Consider the following 15,486-nt stretch of genomic DNA (forward strand, 5'->3'; position numbering starts at 1 on the left):
TAGGGGAACCCAACTGGGAAAATCCCCTTTGCTCCTTTGCATTAATTTAGATGAGAAATATGGATATATTACAGTAGCAGCTTCACACTTGAAGCACCACCTGCACTACAATACCGATCTCCTTCTCATTGACCTGCTCTAACCATCACAACCAAAATAGGCCTCTGATTTCCTCCTATTTCCATGTGCAATCCTAGAGGCGATTAGCCCCTAAAAATTAGGAGAATTTCCTATTTCCTTACACAATTATTGAAGGAATATATCACCTGCTCAATACAAAACTCTATACACTCAAGTAGTATACAATTGACAATTACAATGTGCATTTTCCTCTACTCCAACTAGGAAATTCGAATTCCATGCATGAATGAGACTATTTTTAGTAAATTGGTCAATCAACTAAGATACCGGTGAGTTAACTACTATTATAACTACTCATCTGAACTCCTACTAACTCTACTAATGAATATATCTCAGATAACTAAGTCTAACTAACAAGAACTCCACTAAATTACTATATGTTAGCAATCAAATCATGCACACCTCTACTTCTATCCCACAAACTCGAATTTACTAATTTAACTAGGATAGAAAGTCATGTCACTCCAAATAACTGAAATCCAAGTCATCCTGCTGATGTGGAAAATCAAATTTATCCATTTAACTAAGGCACAAGTCAAATGAAGACTTTTCTTGCTACAATTTAACACTCTCTCTTAGCAAGAAAAGGGTTTTGTTCCACCCCTATCTTTCTCCTTTGGAACCCAAATTTGCCTCATAACAATGCCTTTATCAAAATATTTGTATCTTCCTCCTCTGTGGGAATGTATTGCAATATCATGATTCTCCTGTACACACAATCTCTCAAGTGGTGGTACTTGATATCAATTTGCTTGGACTTGTCATGAAATATTGAATTTTCGAAGAGTATGATACAACTTTTATTATCACATTAAATAGTTGTAGGATCCATATCTTGACTAAAGGGACCAACATAAATTTTCCTCATCCAAATGGCCTCACATATTTCTTAACGAGTAGCCATGTACTTGGCCTTTATTGAGATGAGTGCTACAAATATTTGTTTCTTACTGTACCAGGAAATAGATGTTGACCTAACATTAAAGATCCCTCCCAAAGTGCTCTTCCTGTTTGATCGAATCCCTTCCAACTTTGCATTAGTGAAGCCTTTGAGCTTCACACCATCGTTCCTCCTGTACCATAAACCTAAACATGTTGTGCCTTTAAGGTATCTAAGCATATGTTTTTCTACTTTTGAGTGAATCTTAGTAGGCTTCACCATAAATTGACTCAGTTGATTAATTACATAACATATGCTGGGCCTTGTGTTCACCAGATACATCAAGGACACCACCATTTATAAGTAGATGGTGGCATCTACATCCTATCTTGGAGAAGCATCCTCCTTTCCCTAGTTGGTATCTAGAGGAATGTCCATAGGCATGTAGTCCTGCATATGGAATATCTAAAGTATTTTAGAGGTATACTTCCCCTATCTCACAAACAAATCTCAGTGTCCCTGACACACCTCCAAACCAAGGAAGTAGCAAATCAATCCCATTTCCTTCATCTCAAACTATCTTACAAGGTCCTCCTTGCAAGACTAGATCAAATCCTCATCCCCTTTCAGTATTAAGTCATATACATACAAGTCTAGAATGAGCAATTTTCCATCTACCACAATGTAGTAAAGATTGACATTTGATTCACTCTTGGTGAAGCCCAATCCACTAAGATATGTATCTATCCAAGTGTACCAAGCACAAGTTCTTTCTTGAGACCATATTAGGCTCTCTTGAGTCTACATGCATGTGTCTCCTTGTCAAATGTTTCAAACCCCTCAGGCTATTCTATTTAAATATCTTCCTCAACCACTCCAATTAGGAAGGAAATCTTCACATCCATTTGGTGGATCTTCCACCCCATGATCATCGTTGCTAATGCTAGAATGGTTTTGATGGAGGATTATCTTGCCACAGGGGAAAATATCTCCTCATATTCAACTCCCTATACTTGTGAGAATCCTTTTCCCACAAATTTCCTCTTGTACTTCTCCATAGTTCCATCAACTGCATGTTTCACTTTGTATATCCATCTGGAACCAACCATTGACTTGTTCTCTGGTCTTGACACCACCTCCCATAAATTATTCTTCATGATAGAGTCATACTCCTCCACCATGACATCCACCCATGTTGGTTGGGAAACTTCCTCCTCAAATGAAGAAGGCTAACAATCAAATAGTTTTGTCATGATTGCCATATAACCAATATATCTATGCGCAAGTATGTAGGAGCTCCCACATGATCATGTGCATCCTATAATAGCTTGTAAGCCTGTCTAGTTCTGCTCATCCCCTTTATGGAATATTTTGGTTGAGTGGGTGCCTCCACCTGGCCTACTTTATATTCCTTCGCATGCGTATGCTCCAAAGATTAGAGAGATAGTGGAATACTAAAACATCTCTTTAGAGAGCTTCTCATAGCATTATCCTTGTCAAATTTGACATTTATCCTCATCATTGTCATCCCGAGTGAGGGAAAATAAACCCAATAGTTATGAGGTGTTTTATATGTATCCTACAAAGATCACCATCTTAGTTGTAGGCTCCAACTTTTCCCTTCTAACATTTTAGACATGAAAATAGACTGTTGGTCCAAAGATTAGAAAATTGGAGACGTTTATCTTCTTCCTAGAGAAAGCCTCTTTGGGTGTGATCATGCCAAGTATTTTGTTGAGGGCTCAAGTTCTGCAAATAAACTATTGTATTGCATGCTTCTACCCATAATTATAGTGGAAGTCTATGATCATGCAACATGGATCTTAAATCCCCTATACATATCATTTTTTTTCTCTCTACCACCCCATTTTGTTGTGGATTTTATGGTGCAATTAGTTCTCTTCTAACACCTTCCTTGGCCAAAAATTATTTGAAATAATCAAACAAAAATTCGTCTCCATTATCACTTTTTAGGGATTTAATTTTTTAATGAGTCTTGTTTTCAAGTAATTCCTTGAATTCAACAAATTTTACAAACACTTCGTCTTCATATTTCATAAAATAGATCAAGCACTTTTGGGAAAAGTCATTTATGAAAATTAAATAATAATTATTATTTGCAACTAAGATTTTAGAAAATGGTACACACACATCTAAGTGAATTTTATCCAAGACGGCTCCAGTTGTGCTATCTCAATCCTGGAAGGAGGCTTTTATACATTTTACAAGAGTGCATACCTAGCAAACATCATGTTGGTCAAGGGTGCGTTTTGGAGGTATTATGGTGATCTGTTGCATGATTTTCAAAGCTCCATGGTGTAGGTGACCCATAAGCCTATGCCAACATTCTCCAACATCTAGCCTTTGAACATGTTCTTCTTTAGTTCTTAATGAAACACATGAATCCACCTCTATCTTGTAGATATTTTTCACTCTAACACCAATTTGCTTGAATTTTCTAGTAACAACATGCTTCAAAAATTTTTTTCCCTTACTAAAAACTAGATTGTATCCTTTGTATTCGAGCACATCTACATAAATCAAATTTTTCTTCGGCCTATGCACATACATTACATTTTTCGGGTGAATATGGAAGCCTAACTCCCTCTTAAAGGTTGTAGTACCAATCCCTTTGGTACTATAGCTCCCATCATCTTCAAGTTCTATGTGAAATTGTAGGTCCTTCTCCTCCAAGTTGCTGAAGAACTCCTTGCTTCATGTCACATGAAATGAGGCTCGAAATTCCAAGTACTGTACGCTACCTTGTACAGTACTGCCCATGCATGCAATGAGGGTGAAATCCAATTCGAATTGTGATGTCAGACCATTACCTCCTCCTCCTCCTACAACCTTCTTCTTGGATTTCTTGTGTGGACACTTGGTTCCATAATGTTTTTATTCATGGCAGTGAAAACATTTAACTTTGTTGAGCTCCTTCTTCTTCCCCTAGTTTTGGATGGACTCTTCCTTCCCTTGGGCCTTCTTACCCTTGGATTTCTTTTCCTTTCTTTCCAAGGAAAATTTTTCTTTCTCCTCAGCTCTAGATGTGACACCATCTCTAATGCTTCTTTCTATCTCCTTCTCCACCAAATCAGACCAAAGTCTCTCCCAGTCCGGTATCTTATCTCTTCTATTAACTAAATCCTGATAGTTGTGATAGGATTTCGAAAAGCCAAGGAGTTCTAAGCTCAAACGTTTAGATGGTGATACATTTTATCTGACTCCTCCAAGTTCATCAAAAGCTTGAGTGAATCTAGATAGGTATTTTGGAATGGTTTCATTCTTCTGCACTCAAATGATCTTGGGTTTATCTCTCAATTCCAATTTCTTGGCATCACTACTACTTTGGAATAGATCTATGATAGCTTTCCAAATTTCAAAAGGGCTCTCCTCTCCATGCAAGTTCTAAACCACATGATCTCAGGAAACCTTGAGAATAATAGTCCTCGATTTTTTTGTGTCTTTCTTCTAATGAGCAAGTTCTTCTCTATTTGATGTTGCTAGTTTTGGAATATTAGTTTCTATGTATTCCCATACTCGATTGTCATTCAGGACAACTTCCATCATGTATTTCGAAGGACAAAAATTCATGGTGTGCTCCAATGCATACTTAAGATGCAATCCATTGAACGATATTTTTCTTGCATTCGAGAGAATCTGCGACAAAAACTCTGCAAATCAAAATTTTTCTACGAGAATATAGGTAACAAGGTTTTTATTTAGTCTGTTGTATCTCGGATGTCATGTAGAAATGGCAAGAAAATTTCTACTGGTAATTAATTATTACTGAAATCAAGAGATACACATTTCTTCTACAATTATGCAGAAAGGAAAACACATAATAGAAACACATGCAATAACATGCAACCATCAAATCACAAAGAACATAATGATTTTACGCAGGAACCCAACTAGGAAAAACCCCTCTGATGCTTTGCATTAATTCGTATGAGAAATATGGATCTATTACAATGAAAAATTCCCACATGAATCACCACTTGCAATACAATACTAATCTCCTTCTCACTGACTTGCTTTGACCAAGACTTAACCAAAATATGCCTCTTTTTTCCTCCAATTACCTTGTGCAATCGTGGAGGAAATTAGCCCCTAAAAAATAGGATAACTCCCTATGTCATTATGCAATTCCTAAAGGAGTAGATCACCTGTTCAATACAAAACTTGATACACTAACCTAACATACAATTGATAATTACAATGTGCCTCTTCTTCTACTCCTACTAGGCAATTTAAATTCCATGCATGACTAGGATTATTTTTAATAGATTGATTAGTTAACTGAGAGATTAGTGCTTTATCAATTATTATAACTACTGAACTAAACTCCTACTGACTCTACTAATGACTAAAGCTTAGATAATTGAATTTAACTAATAATAACTCAACTAGATTTCTAGATCTTAACAATCAACTCATGCACAACTCTACTTCTATCCCACAAACTTGAATTTATTGATTTAACTAGAAGAAAAAATCATGTCACTCTAGCTAACTAAAATCCAGGTCATCTTGTTGATGTGGAAAATCAAATTTCTCCATTTGACTAATGCACAAGTCAAATGAACCCTTTTCTTACTACATTTTAACACACAATGGGTATCCCAAAACTAAAGTTATTTTAGTATTGGGTTCCACCTATGATTTATCAATTATTAGTTTTTTTCTTAAAACTAGGGACTTATGATCTCTATACAACTTCACCATGTGCTAACAAAGGGGTACTCCATAAGCCCTTATGGTTAATTAAACTCTTCAACCCTAAGAAGTAATAGTGAGGGTTTGTTGCCTTACATATTTTCATGGCTTAAGGGTTGAGGTGCACCCTTGTGATCACATCATAGGTGGACAACATGGATCTATCCTCCCTATCAAATGGTGGAAATGTGGTGTGGGTAAAAATACTAAGGATGAATACCCTCACCCACCATCAGTTATGGTTGTTTTTTTTTTCATTCAAACTCTCTCTATCAATGCTTAGGGTTTGGTTACAAAGGCTTTACTTATGGTTTTCATTGCTTTGGAACTTTCTTAGAGTGTTTAACTCCATGGAAGGACTCTTTTATCCATTGACAACAAGTAAAATTTATCCTTCCACCCATGGAGGTCATTTTACGAATTATTATTTTCATATTTACTTCTGCCATGAAAATTCATTGGTTTCATTGTAGTGTTATCTATGCACTAACATGATTTTGTCTTAGGGTTGCAGTTCATCCTAGGGATCTTCGTTTCTATTTCGATTTGTTTGCGGTTTCCTTAATGAGATTACCTGGTATCCTCAATCTATCTCTAAGATGAAACTCTATTCTAGAATACCCATTTTCATCCAAATTATCCACCTTCATTATGCCATATCCACGTCAAGTTTCATTTAAATTGGAAACATTCCAGTTTATTGACCAGTTTGAGCACGATCACTATAAGTAAAACTTAGAGTTCTGAGTTTCATTTCTCCTCTGGTTTATATATATATATATATATATAGGCTTCTTCCAGGCCATGCAAAAGGGTTTTATCTAATAATTTCATTATAGTTATTTATTTATTCCCCCATATAGGTTTTGTCAAAAGGAAAAAATCAAAACGATCTCCTATATCCATTCAAGTAACGTTTTTTCCCTTGTTGTTTCAATTCAATCATTTCTCTCATGGTTTTCCACTTTGATCCTTTTATTAATTTTAAGGTTTCAATTTGAGTCATTTTGGGGGCTTCTAGCTTTACATACTTAGTGTATTGCATAAAGAGGCCAGAGGGATACATGCTTACTACCCATTGTGCATTGGCAGTCTCGGCCTATTAGAATTATAATCGTAAGACTTGAATTCCTTATTTCCTTGGGATAACGTTTCTCCCCATACCAAGGTCTAATGTATCTAAGTCAATTTCCCATGTATATACCCTCATAGGGATGGTAAAAAGATTCTTAAATAGTTAATTTTTGAATTCTATGCATTACAATTATTAGGTAATTTACCCCTTGTTTAGAAATTAATTAAGTACCCTCATCTTTTCTAGTTAGGGGCTGTTTAATATGATGTAGGAGCACCCGAATGAAGAGGCAATAGCTGGGAGTTGTTTCTTGTTATTTCTATTTCCTCATTTTATTTTGACAAGTAGAGAGAAAAACATTTCAAATTTCTATTTTATTTAGTTTCATTTTGTGTTATTTTAAATAAAGGCCAAGTCAATCATTGTTAGTTTTTGAGTTAGACAAGATATGATCATATAGGAATTAGTTAGAAGAAATTGTCTCATAACTGAGAAACAGTTCCTCGAACTGTAAAAGGAACTGCCACTGTTGTATTAAAAAGGAAACAAGAATATAAAGTGGGGGGTTAGCCGAATTGAGAAAGATTGTTAGCCTACGGGCGGAATGCAAGAGAGGCCACTCGTGTAAGGTGAGCAGACCATAGAGAGAGACAGAGTCTCCAAATATTTCCTTTGTTTATTTGTTATGTGGAAAGTCCAATTCAGAATCCATGTAACTGTGTTTTGAATGATTGAAGGCTGAATTTAATATGAATCATAGCTTCTATATATATATATATACTTGCAGGTGAATTCGGTGGATTCCAAGAGGTGAAAGCATACATACAGAAAACTTGCTCGTAATGCAGTGGAAGTGTGAAAAGGCCTGAATAACAAAGGAGCGAAAGATTAAGGAGGCAAAGCTCAGGGACCATTGGATCCAATAGATCAATGGCGGAGATTGAATCGGTGGAGTTCAAATCAGTGAGTGGAACAATCCCAACCTTGGGCAAACACCGATTGCGATCAAGCGATTGAGCGAGGACCATTGGATCTACGGGAAAGATCGATGGTGGAGATTTAAATCAACGGATTTTGATCGGTGAGTGCCGACGCGATCATTGGTGTGATCACATCACTTGATCGCATCGCAACCTTTGTAGGGAGTCTATTGGTAGAGGAGAATGGACGCAAGTGAAAGGCGGACCCGAAGATGTTTCTAGGCCCCAATGTATAAAATCTGAGATCTGGCCTAAGTGATCGGAGAAGGATTTTATTTGTATTCCCATCTTTCCCAAAATTTCTAATATAAAAAAGGGAGTGGGTCTTTAGTGTAAAAATCACACCCATGGAGTCCCAATAGTGTAATCACATATCGGGGAAGTAGAAGGCATGGGTATTATGACCCTCGGAGGGGTCGATACCCAATTGCGATAAAGTGAAGCCCTTGAAAATTGTGCCAAGCCTATGGATTAAGCGGGGAACTTGTGTGTCACACGTGTTTTGTGCGTAAATCCTTTATAAAGGTTTTACAACCATTATAACACCGATTTTAAGGATTTATATAATAAATCCAACAAACCAAGGTTAAAAGAGGAGTAGTTACATGTATGCGGGCTTGAGGGCTTGAAGGGTTATAGAGGGACTGCAGAGTTCCGATAGGAAGGATTGTTGAAGGGAAAAGGCTGGGTTATTGTTCTAAAACATTCCACAGAGACTATTTAAAGGGGCCATAACCAATAAAGTTGAGAGACTGGTGCATGATGTAAATTGGTGGCATCATAATATTTCTAACAAAAAGATTTGTTTGATGTACTTCATATGTTCTCCTTCATTTATTATGAGTTTGACATATTTCTACTATTGTATTTTATAGGGGTGGACTTGCCACTCTTGTTGGAGGAAATTTTAAAGGCAATGTCGTGGTTATTTTTTTCTTTTTGTTTTGTAGTGGGATTTACAACAAAATTTAAAACAAAGACTTTTAATCGAATTTTTCTTTTGTGTTTGTGAAAGTTAGTTCTTTAGACTCAGATTCCACCTAATACCCTAATGTTCATGTGTATTTCTTACTTATAAGGTCAAATATCCCTTACTCATTTTCCTTCTTCACAAGGTTGTATACCAATATGGGGATTGTTGTCAGATTACTTATGACCATGGATATTTATTGCCCTTCTCTTGAGTTCTAATATATTCAACCCTGTATTAAATATTTAATTTTTCATTCATATATTTTTAATGCTCACGGAAACCAATTGTGATGTATGTAACTAACTCACTTCGGATTGCTTAAGCAATTTTCTTGGAGTCCCTCTAATTTAACTACAACATTTCCCTGAATTTTATTTGAGTCCACTACACATACTGGTTTTGATTATGTAGCTGGGTTTCTTATTATAGTTTCCATGCTCCTTTTTATTCATTGTTCATAAAGACACAAGTAGCACAAAATAGTTATTATTATATAAGATGTTTTCTTATATCTTTACATTGTTACTTGGGTTAGAAATAGAACTATGTTCTCTTCTACATGAAAAAAAGTTTGTTATCAAGAATTTACAGTCTAACCTATCTTATCTTCTATGAACAGTTTCAAATAGCAACCATAAATCTATAGGTTTTTAAAATGTGAGACTTCATCTTTGTGGCATTTTCTTTTTTTGTGTACATGTGTAACTAAACCCTATGTTTTACATTTATTAATTAATCATGCACTTAGTTCACCAAATTACTTGAGGTATGTTGTTCAAATTATTATTTGATTGAGTTCCAACCTATTTTTGGATCTTTTTAATTATGTATTTAACCTAATGGGTTAATATTAATATAATATACTTATATATTTACATCAATATCCACAAAAGATCTCTAACTTACATTATTTCTAATTTTTAAAATATGCTTGAGATTTTCATATTGTTTTACTTGGACATAACAAATATTAATCAAGTATAGTACAAGCAAGCAAGTTTGTACAACATGGATATTGTGGCCTTTGCAACAAAAATCTTTTAAAATATTCCATGCATAAGTATATATAGAATTCATAGCATATAAGAACCATCTACCTAGGTACTTTCCATGAAGACCCATATAAACTTTTAAAAGATAGATTCAATCTACAATTTTTCCCTTCTAGGTTTCCCACACCAATTAACTTTTCATTGCACATAGGTCATATTCATGTTTCATATAACATTAATTCCACATGAACACCTTCATTTTATATCCACGTTGTTCAAATTATGGTTTGAATCCATATCAATATTATATACATACTAAACGTTTTTCATTACTAGATTCTAGCTCTTAATTAATGTGCATATTCTATAATTTAATACATATTTTCCATAATCCGTATTTGTAATAGCTACCAAATAAGCTTAACACATACATAATTCCATAGATATTTGAGAACTCCTTGCAATTAATCAATTCCCTACTCCAAACAGATAATAACACTTCTCTTAAACATAGTCAACTACTCATCTAACCAATAAAACTCCCTTGGAAATTCTATATGAAATGGAATGCTCCTCCCAATCAATGCATTGTACTCCTAGTAACTCCCTCTGAGCTTAGGTTTCTATGAACCTCTATTCTTTTCTCTAAAACCGAAAAATTATCCCAATTGTTTTCACTTAGTGGTAATTTATTATTTCCTTCCTAAAATTTTTTTGCGAGTGTCCTTCTTTTAAGGTCTTCTCGCCTTTTCTCTTTACCTACAGGAAAAATATTTTCTTTTTCTAAATTAAGAAACATCTTTTATTTTTCCTTCTATAAGCATACATTTCTCTCCTCCAATGCTTATCCTTAGCATAATGTATGTCTTTAGCGATGCTTATCCACCCAACATAACATCCCTATCTAGTTATGTTGTTTCTTGGTGGCAATAATTCTCCTTGCAATTACGGATAATTTTGGAAGGTTACAACTATGACCTATGTCACTTTCCTCTTTTATATCCATTACTCATACTTAACCACTTATCAATTTCCTGGACAACAAGGAACCCTAAAATACTCATGTGTTATCTCCCATGTCATTTCTAAGAGGAAAGAAACATTTACTTATTATAGAATTTATTTACATAATTGTCAACTTTAGTCTTAGTGTTGCATCCAAAGTTTCCAGTTAACATTTACAAGTAAATATAAACTAATAATGTTTGCAAAGAAATTGCACTAGGGGTATCACATCTTCCCCCCTTAGATAAATCATTGTCTTCAATGTTTCTTCTACCTTCATGACATTTGAAAAAGTGAAGGAAATGCTTTCCACATTTTCTCTTTCATTTCCTAGGTAGCCTCCTTAGGGATGAAGTGCTTCAATTGCACTTTAACCTAGGTGATGACTTGAATATGGAGTGACATTTCAATCTTGTCTAAAATTTGTAGATGTTCAACCTGGAACTTGCCTTTTGGTTTGACTTGCACCACATTCTAATCAATAACATAAGTAGGATCATGAAAATATTTATTCAAAAGTGATACATGAAATACATTATGGACTATAATTTTTCTTGGTAATGCTAGTTGATAGGCCACTGATATTACTCTAGCTAGTACCTCAAATGGTTTACAAAACCTAGGTGTTAGGTTTGTACAACTTCCAAATTTCAAAGTACTCTTCTTGGTCCTGACTTTAATGTATACATGTTCCCCTAGTTCATATTCTTTATGAATCAGTTTTTGGTCTGCATAAATGTTATGACTCTCTTGAGTTTCCTTTAAGTTATGTATTACATTTTTTATTATCTATTCAATCTCCTCCAAGGAATTAGGTCTCAAAACTAATATATCATCTATTAACTTCAACTTAATCAAGTATGACATTTTTGTCCATAACGAGCTTTGAAGGGAATCATTTTAAGTGATGCTTGATAACTGTTGTTATAGGCAAACTCAACTAGATGTAATTAGTATTGCCATTTAGTGGGTTGATCCATCACATATGTGAGAATCGTATCTTTGAGAATCTAGTTATTTATTTTAGTCTATCCATCTGTTTGGGGATAATAGGTTTTGTTCAAATTTAGCTGTATACCCATTCCTTCAAAGAATTCTTTATGAAAATGTAATACCATCTTCTTTATGTAAATATTTCTATGGTTATATGTTTTAAAACTAGTGTTGTAACTGGTTGGGGTCCACTTGAAAGAAAAATTGAATATAGATTTTATAATAAATAATTAAGATTTTTAAGCTGGAAATGGTGGGAAGGGGAAGCTTCTTAATCTAAAAATTAGATATTCAGATAATTATCCACTCAGTTGAAGATAAATACTCAGAGAATAAAAGTGTGGGAGAGAAAAACAAAGTTTTGATCTATTGGAGAAAAAACAGATTTTCTTACTTTTTTTTTAAAGATAAGAGGAAACAACCTAGGCTAAGGGGATAAGTAGACCCCTGAAAGGCAGGACGTTGTGAAAAGGAAATATTTGTTGACAATCATGTATATGAGACATGAATTAGGAATCAACAAGAGGATGCTGAAGGTCAGAGTCAAGCTTCTTAGCTCGGGGGGAACCAGACAACACATGGTTCATGGTTGGGAGGAAAAGCATTTACCACGTTGTAATTTCCCGTGATTACATCAGTTAGACATTGCTATCATTATTGTGTTATTGTCTTATCATCTTATTCTTAAAAACTATTAATGAAAGGTTTAAATAGCTACCTTCTCCATGTTATAAGTATGGAGTGCATGTTGTTCTAGACTAAATGATTTAAGAAATGGAAATTTGGGTTACCTGTTGTTACTTGGGGTTGTAAGGTGGAAGTGTAGGATGTGCATGTATGTTATGTTTAACAGAGTTACAATACTTGAGTTGATACTTTATAGATATTACAATTCATGTTTTGTTGTTAACTTTACTTTGAATTGAATTACTGGTAAGTGTTAAAGTTAGACTCCATGGCAATGGAGAAAGATGAATTATTTTATTGTGGTAAGTATGTATAATATGAAAATTCCTAAATACAATTTTAGAAAAAAAAATTACAAGCTGGGAAGTCAGAGAGAGATTACTCGCTGCTCACACATGAAGGAAATAAAAAAATCAGAACAAAGTCACGATGCTTAAGAATGCAAGATCCATTTTCAGCCCTGGGGATTCCCTTGAATGCAAAACTTGTTGTAGGGTGGTTGAGAAATAGTGAAGTATACGTTAGGACACATAGCTAGTTGCTAGAGTCCTGAAATCATACCTAACTAGAGTAAATGTAAATTCACAATTAACTAGATCAACCCAGCGATAACTAAAAATTACTCTTGCGATAAGATAGGAAACTTACAACATCGCTAACTGTAAATATTTTCTTAACAGGAAAAAGAACAACTACCCTGTTATGCAGAAGAGGAAATAATTTAAGAAAACACATAGGCATAGGAGACCTTAATACAATGAATGTATAAAAAGAGAAAAAAAATACAATTGTGCATATTATAACCACTTTGATTTTACCCAGAGTATACGATATTATAAATAGGAAAAATTATTCTACCATAGCCAGTATTTTGGCAGAGTAGCTAAACTTTACATACCTTGTTATACTAACAAACAAAAAAAAAGTATCTAAATACTGTATGAGAACTTCTATTCCATAACTAGAAGAGACTGGCGAAATCCAGAAAGAGAATAATCTTATGAAATTCCTTCAAATATTCAACGGTTACAATCGTGTATGAGGCAAGAAGTAGCATGTCCTTAAAAAGAAACAAGCATCTACATATTATATCTTAGACCCATCACAAACAAGAACAAGAAGTTATAGTACCATATAAATTACTTGGATAAGTTCCAATGGTATAGTCTAGCCAACACCATGGGCCAGTGAGGCTTTTTTAATTTTACAAGTATGGAGAGGGTGAACACATTTATTAATGCATTCCCTTCAAAGAAAACTATGTGAAAGTGTACCCACCTTGAGTGATAAGAACAGATGCATGAGAACCAAAGATTGCAATATTGTCCGTAAAACCAAACTGAATGATAAGCTCGAATATTTACCTATCAACACTGGATGTGACAACAAAAAGGTTGTTAGAAATGGTTGGAGTAAGAATAAACTTGCTAATACATAGAAAACTACATAAATGGTGTAAGCCTTGTTACCTGTGAGTTTGTAGGGTGATTCCTCTGCTCGCCTGAGGAACCCACCATTTGAAAAACAACCAAAGAAAGGAAAATCAAAGGGGAATCCTGAGAATCAAATTTGGCATTTAAGCCATAATTGTAACAAGTAGTTTTGATGAGTCAAATTTTAACTCGGCGTGCAAGTTGCTACCCAACTCAAGGATGCCAAAAACTTTGTGAGGCATAGCATGGTATAGGAGGGTAAACCCTAGAATCCCTAAAAGGAGGTCGACCTCAACCCAACACTTAGAATAAAATGGCTCGAAAATGGTAGAATTAGAGGTTCTTTCGTAAATGCAATACCTATGTCGTAAGCAAGGAAATCCATTGAAAGAGGGCCATACATATCTTTTGATTTGCATGGCCTATGGCACATTGAAACTGAGAGACAAATATTAAACTCTACAAATTATAAATTAACAAGAAACCAAACCTGAATTATATATGAATGCAACATACCATAACTAACCCAATACCTGGATGGCTATATGATGAGAGAATACACATCGAACAAGGTAGTTAATGCAAACAATGTCACCTTCATAGCCTTGCGAGAGCTAGGTATCAATGGTGTGGCTCTTGTCGCAACAGCAAGACAATGAAACCCTAGCAGGCGAAGTATAAACTCAAACGAGTTTAGGGTACCATCACCTATCCAAGAGGACTGTTGATTTAGGAGGAGGAATCTGGTGCCATTATTCTGTGACAACCTCGAGAATGAGGATAAGTTAGAAGAGTGTGTGATAAGCACATGAAGACTCTAAGTTGGAGATGGTTAAGTGGCAGAGAAATAGGTAGGTGCCAGTGAGATAAAGTGAGGAATTTGTTGGGTTCTGCTATATTCTTTCCATGACTAACCTACATAGTGAACTGGGGTGTTAGAGGGGGGTTGGAGTGCCCCCTTCACTGTGCTGATTGCACAATGGGGGGGGGGGGGTCACAGGGGGGCAGAAGCCCCCCCCATTTATGGGGTTTGAGGGGGGTGAGTAGGCCCCCTCTACGGGGTCCAGGGTAGCGCCCTGGGAGAAAAAATTTTGGATCCTATATTAGGTTGGGCAGACCTACCTATGGCTTTCAGTCCATGGTTTTGGATGCGATGGTCTTTAGTCCATGGTATTGGATGCTTCAACATGTATAAATATGTATTGTAAAATTGAAAGGAATATAATGAAAAATCAAACTGGTAGTCCCAGTTTTGGGATCCAGGGGAAAATATCTGTGTATATGTGTTTTATGTGTTATGCTCTTGCATTTTTTATTTTCTATGTTTTAGAATTCGTATGTAGGTAATTTCTGTACGGGGTTAAAACCTACATTTGGTATCAGAGTTGTTTTGGCTTCAAGGGGACGCCTTTGTTGCTGAGGGGTTTCACTCTAGCCTGTGGTAGACCCTGTTCAGTGGGAGATCTGCGGGATCGATTCTAGTGGTGAAAGAAGATGGTGAGCAGTGGAAAGATAGAGATCGAGAAATTTAATGGTCAGATTTTTGATTTATGGAAACTCAAGATGGAGGATCTGTTGGTGGATAAAGATCAGTGGATCGTGGTAGATCCA

This window comes from Pinus tabuliformis, chromosome 2_2, assembly GCF_031772625.1.
Source record: "Pinus tabuliformis cultivar Carrire ecotype Pingquan chromosome 2_2, CPIR1, whole genome shotgun sequence".
Lineage (NCBI taxonomy): Eukaryota > Viridiplantae > Streptophyta > Pinopsida > Pinales > Pinaceae > Pinus > Pinus tabuliformis.